Raw genomic sequence first — 15,235 nt, 5'->3', positions numbered from 1 at the left:
TGCAGACCATTTCTCCAGTTTATCTAGGTCATTCTGAATCTTAGCCCTTCCATCTGGAGGGCCTGCAACACCACCCAACTTGGTAGCAACAACAAATTTGGTATGTGTTCACTGTCCCATTGTCTCAATCCCATTGTCCAAATCATTAATGAAGAAGTTGAACAATATCAGATTCAATATCAATATCAGACCCCTGGAAAACCCCACTTGATACCTCCTTTGACATTGGACATTAAGCCATTGAGGACTACTCACTGAACATGATGAACCAACCAGTTATGTATTTACCTTACAGTGGATACATACCCATCTAATACTAAATGCTCTCCTGTAAATTCTAATAGAGGTTAGAAATATGCTGTCCTAACAATACTTGTGCTAATTATCTTTATTTCTGTAAGGTTCATCTTCAGCAGTAGCTTTGGCAATCACGGTCCTCCTTTCAGCTGAGAAGAATCAATCTATATATGTACATGTGCTTAATATGTATGAAATTGATTGATTGTTTACATAGATTGATATGTACTTAAATCTAACTGTAGTCTTCACTACACTTTTCCAAATACAATATGGAGTAGATATGTAACCATCACATTTCTCTCAGTTTTATGTTCAACAAATAATACATCTATAGCTGAAAAAAATGTATTTTTAAGCAAAGGTTTGCTATCTTCTCAATAAATGACTTATTGTCTGTTAAGTCAATAGGAAATTTCCGTAATTGAATACATGTAGATTTTTACATCTCTGGATAAAAATTAAAGCCTCCTTCTTCAAATACACAGATATTTCCTGCAACAAGGTACTGGTTTCAAGATTTGGACCATAACATTTAGGTGCTCTTTAAGTGCCCTTAAGTTTTAATTTTAGGCAGATATTAGGGATCTATTTCTCCACACGGTATACTAGTAGCACCAATCTCCCGGCCCCATGGGCCAGATGAGTGGGGCAGGGCTGGTCTATGAACCAAATTTATTATGAATTCAGTGTGCAGGGTTGGTTCACAGAGTAAGTCTGGAGTATTGGCCTGAATGCCAGATCCAGCTGTGGTTCAAAAAATGCACCTCAGTGTGATCCAGCACACAGGACCATGCCATCTAGTCAACAGGGCTGGAAGTTTGGTAACAGGGGTTTGGCAACATGCTTCTGGAAGTCACAGCAGTTAATGCTTTGGAAACACCTAGACAATCAAATTCATATTTTCTTGATGTACCTTGGATGCCAAATCAAAACCAAAATAGAAGTCTAAGAAAACAGAATTCCAAAATTAGTGAACAAATGTTTGCTTTTTGTCCTGTACCACCCCCCCTCCAGTACCTGCCAAAATACCATCAATAAAACAAGTATAGAAAAATATATATATTCAGCATTAGCCATATCTCATTTATTTCTCACCTTTGAGGTAGAAAACTATTTCCTTTTAAGTTTTAAGCATTTTTTTAATTCTTCAAGGTATGTAAATAAGAAAAGGTTTCATTCCCTTTATCATTGCTGTTATTTTCCTGCAGTTGCCAGCAAAATAACTACTCCCTATGTTCTTATTTTAGATCTTCATGACACTCAGAGTAAGGAGTCCATCCAAGTTCCTCTTTTGGACTCTGCCTTAGAACTCATGGATTTTTCCTAAGGGCATGAATTGTGAGATACTTGCACTCTTTTGCTCTATTGTGCACTCTTCTCAAGCTTTCCTGTCCTTTGGAAACTACCTTCATACTTTTCCCTCAATTGTGGTGATCCCCTGCTCCTCCAGTGAAGCTGGGGAGAGAGTGTGTGTGTGTGGGGCGGGGGGAGAAATGCAACAAGAGAACCAAGGAATTGATACATTACTTTTAAAAACTGAGTTTTTCCATTTTTTTCTACTGATAAATTTCTCTTTGCATGTTCCTTCCATTGGAATAAGCTTATTTCTGTAAGCCCTAATTTTTAGGCATGTGTCTTCTTTTGTTCACCTCTCTTCTTTCATTGCTAGTAACCACCATTCCCAGCATCAAATTCCCTTCTGCACCTGTGTCCCACTTAAAATTGATAAATGTTCCATTTGCCTTCAGGCTGATAGTCCATTCATCTTCTGCTGCAACCGTGTCCATTGTTCCTATGAAGACATTGCCCAAGTTAATGGTTCTGCTGTCGTTCTCATTGTCCATACTGTGAATACTCTGCTGGTGCTTGCAAACTCCTACAAGGTGAAATAATCCTTTGAAATTTTTGCATCTTTTTTTGTAAGTGTTGTACATTGTCTTATTATGTTATTTTCCACAGTGTATGCTGCTCCATGTACTCTTTTTTTTTTTATGGATTTCAACTTTGACCTCCCATGCTTTCCTGCTTCAGGTCTCTCTTCTTGTATTATATATTACTTTCTCAAGAGAAGGATACTTAAGCATTGGAGCACAGCCTAAAAATATTGTGGAACCTCTGTCTCCAGGAGCTTTTAAATGCAGTTAAACATATTTTTTTTGCAATAGTTTTGGCAAGACAGAGCTTGTCTTGAGCAGGGGCTTGGAAGAGATGATGTTGAGTTCCTTCCCAAATGTCAGACATTGACACCAAGAGCAGACAAATTCAGGGAGGAAAGCATTGGAGTCAAGATTGGAGTACACAAAAAAGGTTTCATGGAGCAGCACACACTGTGGCAAATGCCATAGTATTTAGTTAGTGTTTTATTACAGTACTATTCTTTTAGTATTTTTTTTGTCCAAAGTCTCAGAAGAGTACCTTTCTTTTATTCCAGATATCAGTGATGATAGTCACTTATTGGGAAATCCCTTAGCCCCCAGAACTGAAAGATTATCGCTTTATCTATAGATCATTCACAGGTTCTTGTAGATATTCACTTAAACAGGCTTTTTAAACTTTTTTTTTTAAAGATGTGTTGGTTATTTTTACATTGAAAGCTCTTAAACTTTCTGGAATATATTTTTATTGTATGCTCCAGTTGCCTAAGTTAAGTAAAATCTATTAAAATAGCATTGTAGCAGGTTATGGGCATCTCGGGCATCTTGTCATCTAGTACTCTGCTCCAGCTTATCTGTCACTCATTTAGTATGCTATCCTGCTTCACCTGCCATATCTTGATGCCATTGATTGCTTTGGGAGATTGCTTGCAACCAGTCAGGGTGTCAGACCATGAGCCTTTCTGCTGCTGAAGGACCTTTTTCCCTCACTCAAAACTTGACTACAGTGCCCCACAGCCCACAAGCTATCCTATGGTCCCACACAGTTTGCTGCTCCCTCATACCCTCCACACAATTCACTGGCTTCTCAGACAGCCTACTAGCTCAGCTTCAGGACTTCTAGGGTCCAACTACCAAGTGCCCTATGCCTTTCTGGCACAAATCATAGCCTGTGGCCTCCCCCATAACCACATCCATGCTTTGAAGGTGCAAACCATCAGCAACATAAATGTAAAACCTTCCTCACTTATTTTCTCCTAAACAAAGCCTTGCAGAGTTTCCATCACTTATAGACACATGAGCTCTTGTCCTCCAGGTTTTGCAGAGCATTTTTCTCCCCCAAGGACCAAAGCTCTGCTCCTGCCCAAGCAGGGCTCAAAAATCCAACTACAGCCCTTGAGCTTGACTTATATATACCTCTGCTTCTGCCCTTTCTGGCCACCTGATTTGGTTTCCCTTAAGAGGAATCAGTAGTTTCCTGCTAGCCTGATTAGCAGGCCTGCTGCAGCCCTGCCTTCCTCTATTAACAGTCTGTAGCTCAGTCTCTGCAGCCTACTATTTTTATTTTGGAAGCTACCAGGTTAGTTCTCCTGCATGATGTGACTCCCAGTTGTAGGATTTGGGCAGCGAGTCTCACAGTATTCTGGGGTCTTACCACCACTGCTCCTCAGCTCTGGGTCTGGCAGCAGCCTGAAGTCTGGCTTATATTCATAGTCAGGGTTTATTAGGGTGCCCCACCCCTCTCCAGTATTCTCCCTCTCAGTAATGGGGTAGGTAGGGACCCTGTTACTATTAAGTACAATAGAGTTTGCTATTTTCAGAAATAACACCGCTTCTTATTTTTTGTTGTTGGCACTCATTGCTTACAGACACTGACTGAAGTTTTGTTTCTGTCTTCTCCAGCTGTTCTCTATATTCCTGGATCAGTTCACTCCTGGCTCAGTTTTTAGGTTCAAAACCATTCAGAGCAAGCTGAATGAAAGGGTCTGCCTCAGTCTTTACACAGGCTATACACAAAATAGAAAAAACAGGTCCAGAGTTTCAATAATACTTTGACTTCATGGGGGGGGTCTCTGGCAGTGGCAGCCAGAAGGAGCCACTGCTACAGCCTGGGCCACTTAAAAAGGTGCAGGGTGGGCCTGACAGGTCAGTGGGAGGTGGGGTTTCCCCACTCAAGCTCCCCCCCATAATTCGAACCCTGAACAGTTCCCTACAGCCTAATTATAAATATGCATCAGAAGATGTGTACATTTCAAGGGCTAGCAACACCTTTTGCTGCATAGGTGGCTTTTCTATAATGTAAGAGTAAGATGGGTCTTCAGTTCCTTTGGGGTAGGTGATGGAGGTATCAGCTCCATCTACTTGCATTTTTGAAGGCTGGGGGTGGCTTTAGCTGCCATTCTATTGATAAACTTAACTCAGTTGCATGAACTCAAAACAAAACTAGGTTAGATTTCCCTTTTAAGTATCTTCTTTTTCTAGCAGTCAAACTTCTTTTCTTAATATTACCTTCTACCCTTTGTACTTACTGATGTAAATTCTACACCCCTAATTTAAACAATTTCTGTGTTTAAATGACAGCAGCATTCCTTCCTTTGTATAAATAGACTTTAACTTGTTTTACACATCTACATTAGGCCTGTGCAAAGCAACTAGTATTCTCTTTGGATTCGGCCAGTTCGAGGGACAGAGATTCGATTCGGTGATTCGAATCACTGTCCCAAATCAATTCGGCCAAACCTGATTCAGAGATTCAGCACCAGCCAGGCCCATGCCCCCTAGCCTGGCAATGGCCTCCCCACCACCTGGCACTTGGTAAAAAAAAAGGCTTGGCTCACCAGGTGCTGCTGGGCAGGGGGCAGTCACCACTGGCCTCCACTGCCCTATGGGGAGGCTTTGCATGAGCCCTGCCCCCCCCAAGGCTGCCCCACTGGCTGGAGCTCCAGCCTTTAAAAAAAAAAAAACCTCTGAAAACCCCCCTGGACTCACCGTTCCTGTCGGGGGGGGGGGTGATTCTGGCTGCCCCCCACTGCATGTGGGGCTCTGCATGAGCTCCCCAAAGCTCTAAGCCTGCTGCAAGAGTGCTGCGTCCTGGGACTTTTCTCAATTTTTTTTTCATAGTTTCATAGTTTTATTAAAGGGCTGGAGCTGGCCCAGTCGGGGCACCTGTGAGGGGGTTGGAAAGTGAGAGGGGATCAGAGGGCTCATTGCAGAGTCTCCCATTGCAGAGTCTCCCATGCAGTGAGGCAGTGGGGAGGGGCAGCAGAGCTTGCCCCCCCCCCCACCCAGGAGCACCCGCTGAGCTCTGAAGCTTTTTTTTTTTTAAATGCTGGGAACTGGGGTGGGCAAGGCACCCATGGAGAGGCTGGGGGAGTGGGTGAGGGTCGGGGGGGCTCAGGGAGCAGGCAGGGAATGGGTGCTGACAGGAGCCCCCCCCCATGGTCCCCTTCCTTCTCCCCCGCTCCTAGTACTTACCAGCTCTGAGCCCAGCTGCAGCTCCCCACTGCAGCCACCAGGGACTGCCTGAATTATCAAAGCTCTCTGAGTCTTTTCTGAAAATTAGGAGAGCTTTGAATCAATTTGGACCTTTGAATGTCCCCCAATTCAATTTGGCTTCATAGATTCAGCCACCGAATCAAGCCAAATTTCCTCCAAATTGAATCACTACCCGAAGCTTCACACAGGCCTAATCCACATACTAAAGTGCAAATCAATTCATTTTGTTACTAAATCCATTTTCTTATCTAACAACATATGTTACCATACAGTGAGTAACCTTGAAAGAATTTATATGTTGGCCAGTTCAGATTTTTGCCACTTATGCTACCATATGCCTTTTGACAAGAATAAACTTTTTAGCTTTTCAATTCCTTCTAAATTCAAAAGTATTGTAAACACAGTATTAATAGAATGGATGTCATGGCTAAATATTAGCCACAATTATCTAGATTTATAGTTTAACAGATTTATCACTTGGAGAGGTCAAAAATATAAACAGACCAAAATGTTTAGTAAAATTGCTAAAAATGGCAAAATGAAAAATGTTGAAAATGAAAATGAAGTGCTGGCCAAAATTTTGGATGTGTGAGGTGGCAGGATCTCCAAGGGACTTCTCCTGGAATAGGACTAAACAGAATCTCTGCTCACTGAAGTTGCTGTGCAATAAAGATTTGATGCCAAGATCATGAAGGAAAATGGGGCAGGATATTTCCTTTCACTATATGAAAGAAATAGATATCAGCACTTGGGGAATGTCAGAGACTCTTCAAGAGATGTAGATTAGTTCTCATCATTTGAGTGTTACACAGGGGGAGTCTGCTGATTCTCTATTTGGACTTTATGATCATCATCTAATGCCCATTATGATCATTAATAGGGACCTACAAAAATTGAAACAGAAGACAGGTGATTTCATGGGCCAGTCATGGTGCCAGCTGCTAGGGCTATGCAAAGTTTTGCGTGCTGATTCGATTCAGAGGAGATTCAGCCCTATTCAGTTGCCGAATCTCCAAGTCCAAATTGAATCGAGGACCAATTAAAAGGTCTGAATCAATTCAAAGCTCCCTGAATTGATTCAAAAAAGATTCAGAAAGCTTTAGTGATTTGGGCAGCTCCCACCTGCTGCAGCAGGGAGCTGGACCCGGACTCCAAGCTGGTAAGTACGGGGTAAGGGGGGGGAGGCTGGAGGTGGCGGGAATGGGGTCATGGGCTGGACCCCTGCCAGGCCCCATCCCCTGCCTGATCCCCTAGCCCCCCCAAGTGTCCCCTAATCCCACACCCCCAGCCACCTTATGGCTGCTTAATCCGATACTACCTCCCATCTCTTCATTGAAAAGCCTGGACTCGCTGGCTGCTGCCCAGCAGGGGGGTTATCCCTGATGACCCCCACTGCCCCATGCTGCAGGGGGGGCTCTGCCATGAGAGCCCTGACCCCTGCCCACTGGTCCAACCCCGCCCATGGCTGCCCCGCCCAGCCCAGCTCTGGCCCTTTAAGAAAAAAACCAACCCCCCTGGACTCACCAGCTGCCACAGTGGCCTCAGGGTTTCTGGGGGCTCATGCAGAGCCCCCTATGCAATGCGGGGCAGTGGGCATCACCCCCCTTGCCAGGCAGCAGCTAGTGAGTGCAGGGCTTCTGGGGGGGTTGTTTTTAAAGGGCCAGGAGCTGAGGCGGGCAAGGCAGCCATGGTGGGGGGAAGGGACAGGGGTTGGGGGGTTCATAGCAGAGCCCCCCATGTGGCGTGGGGCAGTGGGGATTGCCCCCCCCCACACACATCTGGCAGCACCCAGTGAGTTGGGGCTTTTTTTTCCAAAGAGCTGGGGTGGGCAGAGTAGCCATTTCTGGGACTCAGAGAGTGGGCAGGGAATGGGGCCTGTGTGACTCGGAGATTCAGCAACAGTCGAATCTCCAAATCAGATTCAGCTGAATCAATTTGGGGCAGTGATTCAAATCAGCAAATCGAATCACTGTCCCCTGAATTGGCTGAATCTGAAGTGAATTCTAGTCATTTTGCACGGGCTTACCAGCTGCCATGCATGTGGTCTTTTTGCAGCAGACCTCATAGGACTGATTGGCTGAGACAGCTGCTTTTCATGCATCCCCTTCCCTTACCACTGATTGGAAGAAAAGGGTGCCTTTCATGCAGCCCCACCTCTCAGCATTGATTGGTAGAGGGGGGTGGGGTCGCATGAAAGACAGCCCTCTTGGCCAATAAGTGGTGGAAGGAGGAGGGGTAGCCACCACCTTGGCTGTTCCTTTTTGTGCTGGGTTCCCCCCTGCTGGGCTGCGAGGCCAGGCTGCAGTGGCCACAAGCTACCCCTGGGGAGCCAGTATTTTATTTTTAGTAAGGTTTTTTTCCTGGCAATTCCATGAAAGATTGTGGAAACAGACATTTTTCTTTGCGTTTGCAGAAACTGCCAGTTTCCATGAAAATAATGAAATCACTATTTGAATAGTCATTAACTATCTTTCCATTGACTTGCATGGGACTTGGATCAGATACTAGTCTTTCAGTGTTCCTGTCAGATACACAAAGGAGATGAATTCACCAGTTAGAGTAGTTGTTTGTGTGGAGTGAGAATAGAGTTTCATTTCCTGGGTAAATGAATCCACAATTTGATTAACATATAAAATATAATAGTAAACATGATGCTTGTACTTACGCAGCTTTTTGGCCTCTTCAAAGCTCTCATAGCTGTACATTTGACAGCAGTTGTGCTTGCATTCTTCTAAACATCTCTAAAGTTTTTAAGGATCAGATATTTTAACATAAGCAAAAATTAATTGACCCAGACAGAAGAAATTGCTCTTTTGCATTTTTTAATTACTGAGATAAAATAAAGGTCACCCTTCATTATTGGTCTAAGAAATAAATAGGGCTGTACTCAAAGCCTGGTATTGATATTTGTCTTGCAATGTTTGAGTCTGTGTTTACAGCTTAGTATTAATATCGCCTGTAAAAGAGTAATACATTTAAAATCACATGTTCTCTTTTATAAATCATCAAAAAAACACATTTTCTAGAGCAACGCTTCACTGAAATAGTACAAATCACTTTCATGCCTGTGCATAACAGAAAATATTGCAGTGAACTTTTGCAGTATTGAACTTCACAGTGTTCCAGGAAGATTTATAGTGAGAATAGGAAAAATATTGTAGCTACATAATCCCCCTACTTCCAGGTTACGTAACCTTTCAGAACAATTCATGTTAAAGAGTCAAGTTCAGGTCATACTTGAATTTGCACCCATTTGTTCTGATATCCACCAGAACCAAAAATGTGAAATAGCACAAGAAATGTTCTGAGTTTATCCAAGAGTTGCCAGAGTGGTAAATTTAAGAATCCAATCTACATGTGTATCCTTATTGAGATATAATATATTCAAAAACATAATGGACTCTTACCTTACTTTCTAAAAAAAAATGCAAACTATCTAGATGAGAGAGATTTTTCTATGGTTCAGGTCAATTCTCTGCTTCAACAGACATCTTGGATGACTTTGAACCTGCTGCATACTAAAACACTTGGACCTCTACCTGGGGATAAATGATACAATTTTTTTTGCCAGTTAAAGTCCTAGTGTGAACACATTTGTTCTACAGTTATTTACAAAATGTTCTAAACATGACAATTGTGGCACTACTGCAGTACCCCTACTGTAGCAATGGGGCTATAAGAGTCCTAAAAGAAATTAAAGAGAATAAATTTGTGTACCTTTTGTGGTCAGTTCATTGTGATAGACAAAACTCACATGGAAAGTCTTTAGATATTTTTGGGTTTTTATCTTCTCTAAAATTCCCATCTGCCTGGATTCTTTCTTCCATTAAATATTAGACAGTGATTCTTGTGCTTTTCTAGATTTTAAAACAATTTCTACAGATGTTTCTGGCTTGATCTCAGAACAATGTTACAACTACATTTCATATTAAGCACATGAATTAAAACCTTAACAAGCAACATACATGCAAATGACTGAATAAAAGACTTTGGTAATGTATAAACCATCTTGTATAGAGGTTATGTTACCTAATAAGAATCCTTTAAAGATCCTTTGAAGGAAAGCTCACATAAACATCCTCCTCACAATTCAATCTATTATTGAAAACTTCTAACCTATGCTGCAGGCAATACGGTGCTGCCTAATTCTTTACTGTAGGTAAGAAATCATATCAACCCACTTAGCCTGCTATATATTTACAGCTTGTGGGGTTTAGTTTCAAGTCACCACCTTGTACATTGAAGAAAACCCAGGAGAAAGTAAGTTAATTGTTTCTGTCCAACTTTGTCCTTGTCATGTTTGCTAAAATGATGGCATGTTCTCTATAGAGTTGGCGATCAGGTACAGATAAAGTTGTGGGCTGAAACAGATAACTATGAATGGCATATTGGGCTTCTTTAATCTCCTTAAATTATATGATGCATAATAATAAACTATATCATACTGTCTAAATGAAATCCTTATCACATTTTGAAGGACTAAATTGTTTCTACTATTTTGGTTTGTACCTTTTCACTGAGTAACCTTGCACTTCAGTCATACCACAATGAATTCTATGTTTCCGTTCCTCTCTGACCAGCAGCTCTTCCATGAATAACACCTACTCCTTAATATTTACTTAGTATCTTGGTTTCAGCTGATGAAATAACATAATCAGGGAGGGGTATGGTTGAACAGCCATGTTTGATTGAGGTTAGATGAAGCCAAAAAAAATAACAATAAGAACTGGTTGACTTCTTTAAATGCCCTGTGTAGCTATGTTTGTATGCTGCTATAGATGTATTTTGTTAACATAGCCTATTACAGAAAGTCTAAAGCATGTTAACAGAATTCTTAGATAGTTTTGTTACAATGGTGGAGGACCAAGTTTTCAGTTGTGCAAATCAGCAAAATTCTAGTTGAAACAGTAAAGCAACTCCAGTTTGCACCAGTTGAGGATTGTCCCCACTTAGAATCTAAATGTTTATTTCCCATGATGTGTAGCAAGCCTCCTTCCCCTCCTCTGTAGGTAATAGGGCCTTTCCAGTGGAACTTAGACTGCTGTTTGGGAAAGTCAGCATCCAAATCCAAACCCACAGCACCTGAGCTCCTAGTCAGAGTACAGTTGGGCTCATTTGTTGATAATGCTATTCCATTGATTTAGTGGCATTATAGTGGATGAATTAGGCCCATTATGTTCTCTCTCTATTACCACTTGAATGACAGGGGAAATCATATCCATAACTCAAACGTCCAGTTGGACAACTATTCCAGGCATATTGTGATTCTTGCTACTTAGTACTTAGCCTATTTTTCTCTAAGATCTGTACCTAGATGCTTCTAATCTGTGCTTCATATATGATCACAGCTATACTTTGTGCATACATCAAGAGCATATGTGTTTTGGAATAGCAAACGTACAGACATAGCACCATAAAGCAAAATAGCAACAGCTCAAGATGACTTCGGAAAGTAATCTATAAATGTCCTAAATTATCTTTCTGACAAGCTCTTAATCTCTGCAGGTTGTTGTTGAGAGCTGCATTAAACTAGTCTGCCATTGATCCCAGCTCTCACCACTTCTCAAGGAGATGCAGTTCCTGTGATCAATTAGGAAAAACTGAAAGAGTTTTTGAAAGCACATTTACAGGAGGAAACTACAACAACAGATCTTCCTAAAACAGATACCTTAGTAAAGTACATCATATCTTGTCAAAATACCAGCTGCAGGAGCCGATATATAAGCAAAACCAGCCTGGATTTTGCTTGAAATAACATAAAATAACATAACATGAAATATCCACCATGTTTAAAATATTATTCTTGCCCCATTCTCTTGTTTTCCCATAACTATATCAATTGTATGTAAAGTACAGTTGTATTTAATTTTCAGTCAGGGCTAAAATAATTATCAAATATACTTTTAAATATTGGATTGGGATGCAGTTATTTCCTGAAGCCAATAATCTCCTTGGAGAGAAATCTGTTTCCTCTGCTTTCTTCTACTAGAAGTATTTGTTCCTGTCTCCTGCCTTCCCTGTGGACTTTAAGAAACACTGGATTGTAGGGACAATGATCCCTCAACATCTTTTCTTGTTACTCAAGGCTCTGTCTTGTTTTCTCCATGAAATACTACATACCTTCTGAAACAAAAGCAGGAGTGCCTACTCTTTCTTTTTTTCTTTCAGCTTTCTTCTATTTTGTTTTAAAATGAACATTTCCCTCTAGGAGTGTGAGTGGTTTGTTATAGTAACAGGAAATACAGTGAAAGAATGGTAAAGATTTTTCTAAAGGATCTCAGATTTGTTGACCTATTGTGAAGTAATAAAGCACAGATAATCCTGGAACGGTATGAACATTTGCATCGTTGTAGCCACTGACACTCAGACAAGACAAGACAATATTCATATATGTATCTCTCTTTAAACATTTTAGGACACGACATTTTAAAATTGATTTTTTTCACTGGAAAGTATGACTGGTTTCAGCATGTGCATCACTCCGGATAATTAGCAGGCTGAACTGAAGAGCCATATTTAGCTCTCTAGCTTTTAAATAGAGTTCCTCTCATTTGTTTACTGAATGTTTCTACCCACTAAAGGCTAATGAAGTAGTAATGGATCTGTCAGAAAACTCTGAAAAGACAAATACCTCTAAATGTTACTATTATAGTCTATGAATGCTGCTATTGTTCCCCAAACACCTGATATACATAAGAGTAAAGGCAGAAAGAGATTTGGCATTCAATGGGTGTGTGAAACCATGAGTTTAATTTATATGCTGAGGAATTGAAGGGAAGAATGGAACAGGAAAGGCAACTCACAAGAGGCTGCACAATAAAACAGTATACTCTTCCGGCATATTTCTGTTAGCAGTTTTCCTTCTGCATGTTCATTTTCCTGTGTAGATTACGCTTGTTTTCCACAATTTTAATATCTAATGCAGTAGTTAGTCTCATAGTCTGAATCAAGATTCTCAGATATCTTCTTTAAAGTTACATGGAGGAAATTGTAGCAGAACCAGGTAGCAAATCTAAATTTATGTCCTGAGTCTTAACTGAATACCAGAGCCACAGAGCTGGTAAATATCCAATAATCATATACAAAACTATTTGCCTTTTTAGAACCAGTGTTTTTTATCACCCTTCTCCTTTGCATATATCATCATACATTTGTATCTAGAGATTTCCTTGAGTGGAAAACTCACACAAAGCTTGAGTTCAGCCCACTAAGTTACATTCATCATTTTCATGTCCAGAAATTGATTAAAAGCTATTGTTTTTGTTATATTGGTTTGGAATTCACCAGTTGTAGAATTGATTCATAATATTCATTCTTGGACCGTTCAGCGATTGGAAATTGAAGATGTGAGTGAAAAGATAGAATCAGATTCGGTTCTTCCCATTAGGAGGGTAAGTCTTCTAGGGGGCTGCTGAGACCTGCAATTTCACTCCCTCTTCCCTCATTTTCCTTCTATCCTCTCCCATCAGGGCATGGAGAGCAGAGCTGAATGCCAATGTTACTTTGCAGCCCCATATCACAGGGCTGCATGTGCTCTCCGTAGGAGGAGGGAAGGGAGACGATGTCAGTGGGTACCTTCCTGCTGTTTTTCCTCCGCTTTCCCTTAGCACTCTTGCTGTTGGCAACACCAGTCCCAGCACTTTGGAGCAGGGGATGTGTAAAGCAATGGCCAGGGTGTGGGCAGAAGGCATGGCAGCAGCATGGGCCAGGGTGTGGGGACCTGGTGCCACTCATAGGATGTTTGTCATCCTGTCATACTGTCCACTATGCCTCACAAAGGTTATGGTGGGGAGAGGGGGAGGGAGAAGGAGTAGCAGAGCACTGTGGGATTCTAGAGGAATTCATAGGTCTTCTGCCCCACTCCATAGAGCTGTGCAAATGTAGGAGGAAGAGAAATGCTTCTAAATAGTACCTCTTTTCCACAGGTACTATTTGGACCACTTTGGCAGCTTTTAGAATGCTTCAAAGGGCATGTACATCTGGCCCTCTAAAGCATTTCAAAGGCTTTTGAAATGCTTTAGGGCTAGGTACAGACTTTCAAATAGCCCAAGGCAGAATCAATCTAAGTTATGCCATTTTCTCTAAGCAGTGTAGTTTAGACTGGTAGCAAACAGAACACACATTCACCCAGGGGCAGAGCAGGGGGGCACTTTGCAGACAGTGCCATGGATTAGATTGCTCCTCCTGAGCCAACAGATGATAGCTGTTGGGTCGGGAACAGGGAGGATTGGATCCAATTTGGAGCCTATCTAGGGAGAGAGGCTGTGTCTGCAGTATCTCTTCTCTACAACCCCCTCTCCCCCCCAGCCTTTGCAGCTCAGGAGGGCTCAAATAGACCACCTTCCATTGATGACTGGGCAACCCCCAAAATGAGCTCTCTTCATTCCCTTCCCCCTTTTACTTCTTCCCATTTTGAAAACAGTGCAGGGAGTAAAGCTGGGCTGCATCAGCTGAGCCCTGCTCCAGGCATGCAAAGACAGAAATTAATGGAGGTGGTCCACTGTAGAGTGCTTTTATCTGAACCCTCCTGCAGTGAGGGTTCAGGCTATCACAAGATCAGGCCCATTTAAAGTGGTCTGCAGCCATGTACTTCTGTTTGGTTATGCCTGTAGACCACTTTTTGGGGCTAGATCAGGTGAAAATTGTCACGTCTGTCTGAGCCCTTAGGCTGGGTTCCACCATTTTTAAACCAGTCTCTACGTGCCAAATGTCTGTTCCATTGTGGGTATAAGTGAATTTCTAATCACTTACACCAGTAAAAGTGTAATGTGTATATTTGGCCTACATGTATTTGGCCGACAGCCTCTAATTTCATTCCACTGCTGTTTTTCTTTAGATATTTTCAATGTTACTGTTAAAGTATATATGTAAAAATGCACTTATACTTTTGTCAAAAGAACACCCTTTTGGCAACTTGCATCTACATTTGAGTAAGAGCTGATGTGTGTGAAGCTGTCTTTTGTCCATACTATTTTGTAAACATGGTGAAAAATTTCTAACATGATTGATTCTGCTTCTACTGTTGTTGTTTCTACACTTCTAATTCTTGTTTCCTCTGGAAATTCCTGTGTTTTATGCTACAAATATTTTATGAAAGGAGAAATTTACATAATCTTTTTTCCCCTTATGAGTTCTCTAATATTGTTTCATTCCTTTGCTTCTCCTAAAAAAGAATAAGGCTATGATTCAAAGATTGAGTTAGTTTGGTCCACTGTGCTTGAGTGATACTTGATGCAGATATACAGTCCGTGAGCAACGCATTTCTAACTCTGTGTTGGTCATGGTTACAACTTACCTGACATTAAAGATGCTTCCTTGATGCTCCAACCAGAGCCTGGGACACATAGTCCATAAAAGTCCTCTTGGAGCATAGGCAGAGTAGACCTCCAACACACTAGCTACATCTACATAAGATGCTGACTGTGCAATAACCTGAGTTACTGTACAGTACAGCCGTTGAATGGCTTTTTTGTGATACTGACTGTGCAGTAGCTTGAGACTATGGTGCAGTAACATCACACTACATTTTCTGCCACACAGTGCTACTGCACAGTAGTCATGGGCTA

The 15,235-nt window shown here is 41.6% G+C and overlaps 1 long non-coding RNA gene across 1 annotated transcript in view; it reads right to left on the bottom strand.

The window, feature by feature from the left end:
• Positions 1 to 1,156: 1,156 nt before the first annotated feature.
• The window catches only part of LOC109322694, an 18,341-nt gene continuing 4,262 nt past the window's right edge, over positions 1,157 to 15,235 (bottom strand). The window contains exon 3 of the long non-coding RNA XR_002104464.1: positions 1,157 to 1,168. This is a non-coding gene — a long non-coding RNA (uncharacterized LOC109322694). The remainder of the gene's footprint in view (positions 1,169 to 15,235) is intronic.

Source organism: Crocodylus porosus, unplaced genomic scaffold (genome assembly GCF_001723895.1).
Source record: "Crocodylus porosus isolate Cpor-Errol unplaced genomic scaffold, CroPor_comp1, whole genome shotgun sequence".
Classification (NCBI taxonomy): domain Eukaryota; kingdom Metazoa; phylum Chordata; order Crocodylia; family Crocodylidae; genus Crocodylus; species Crocodylus porosus.
Note: the sequence above shows the minus strand (reverse complement) of the source record. Positions and strands in the feature narration are given on the sequence as shown.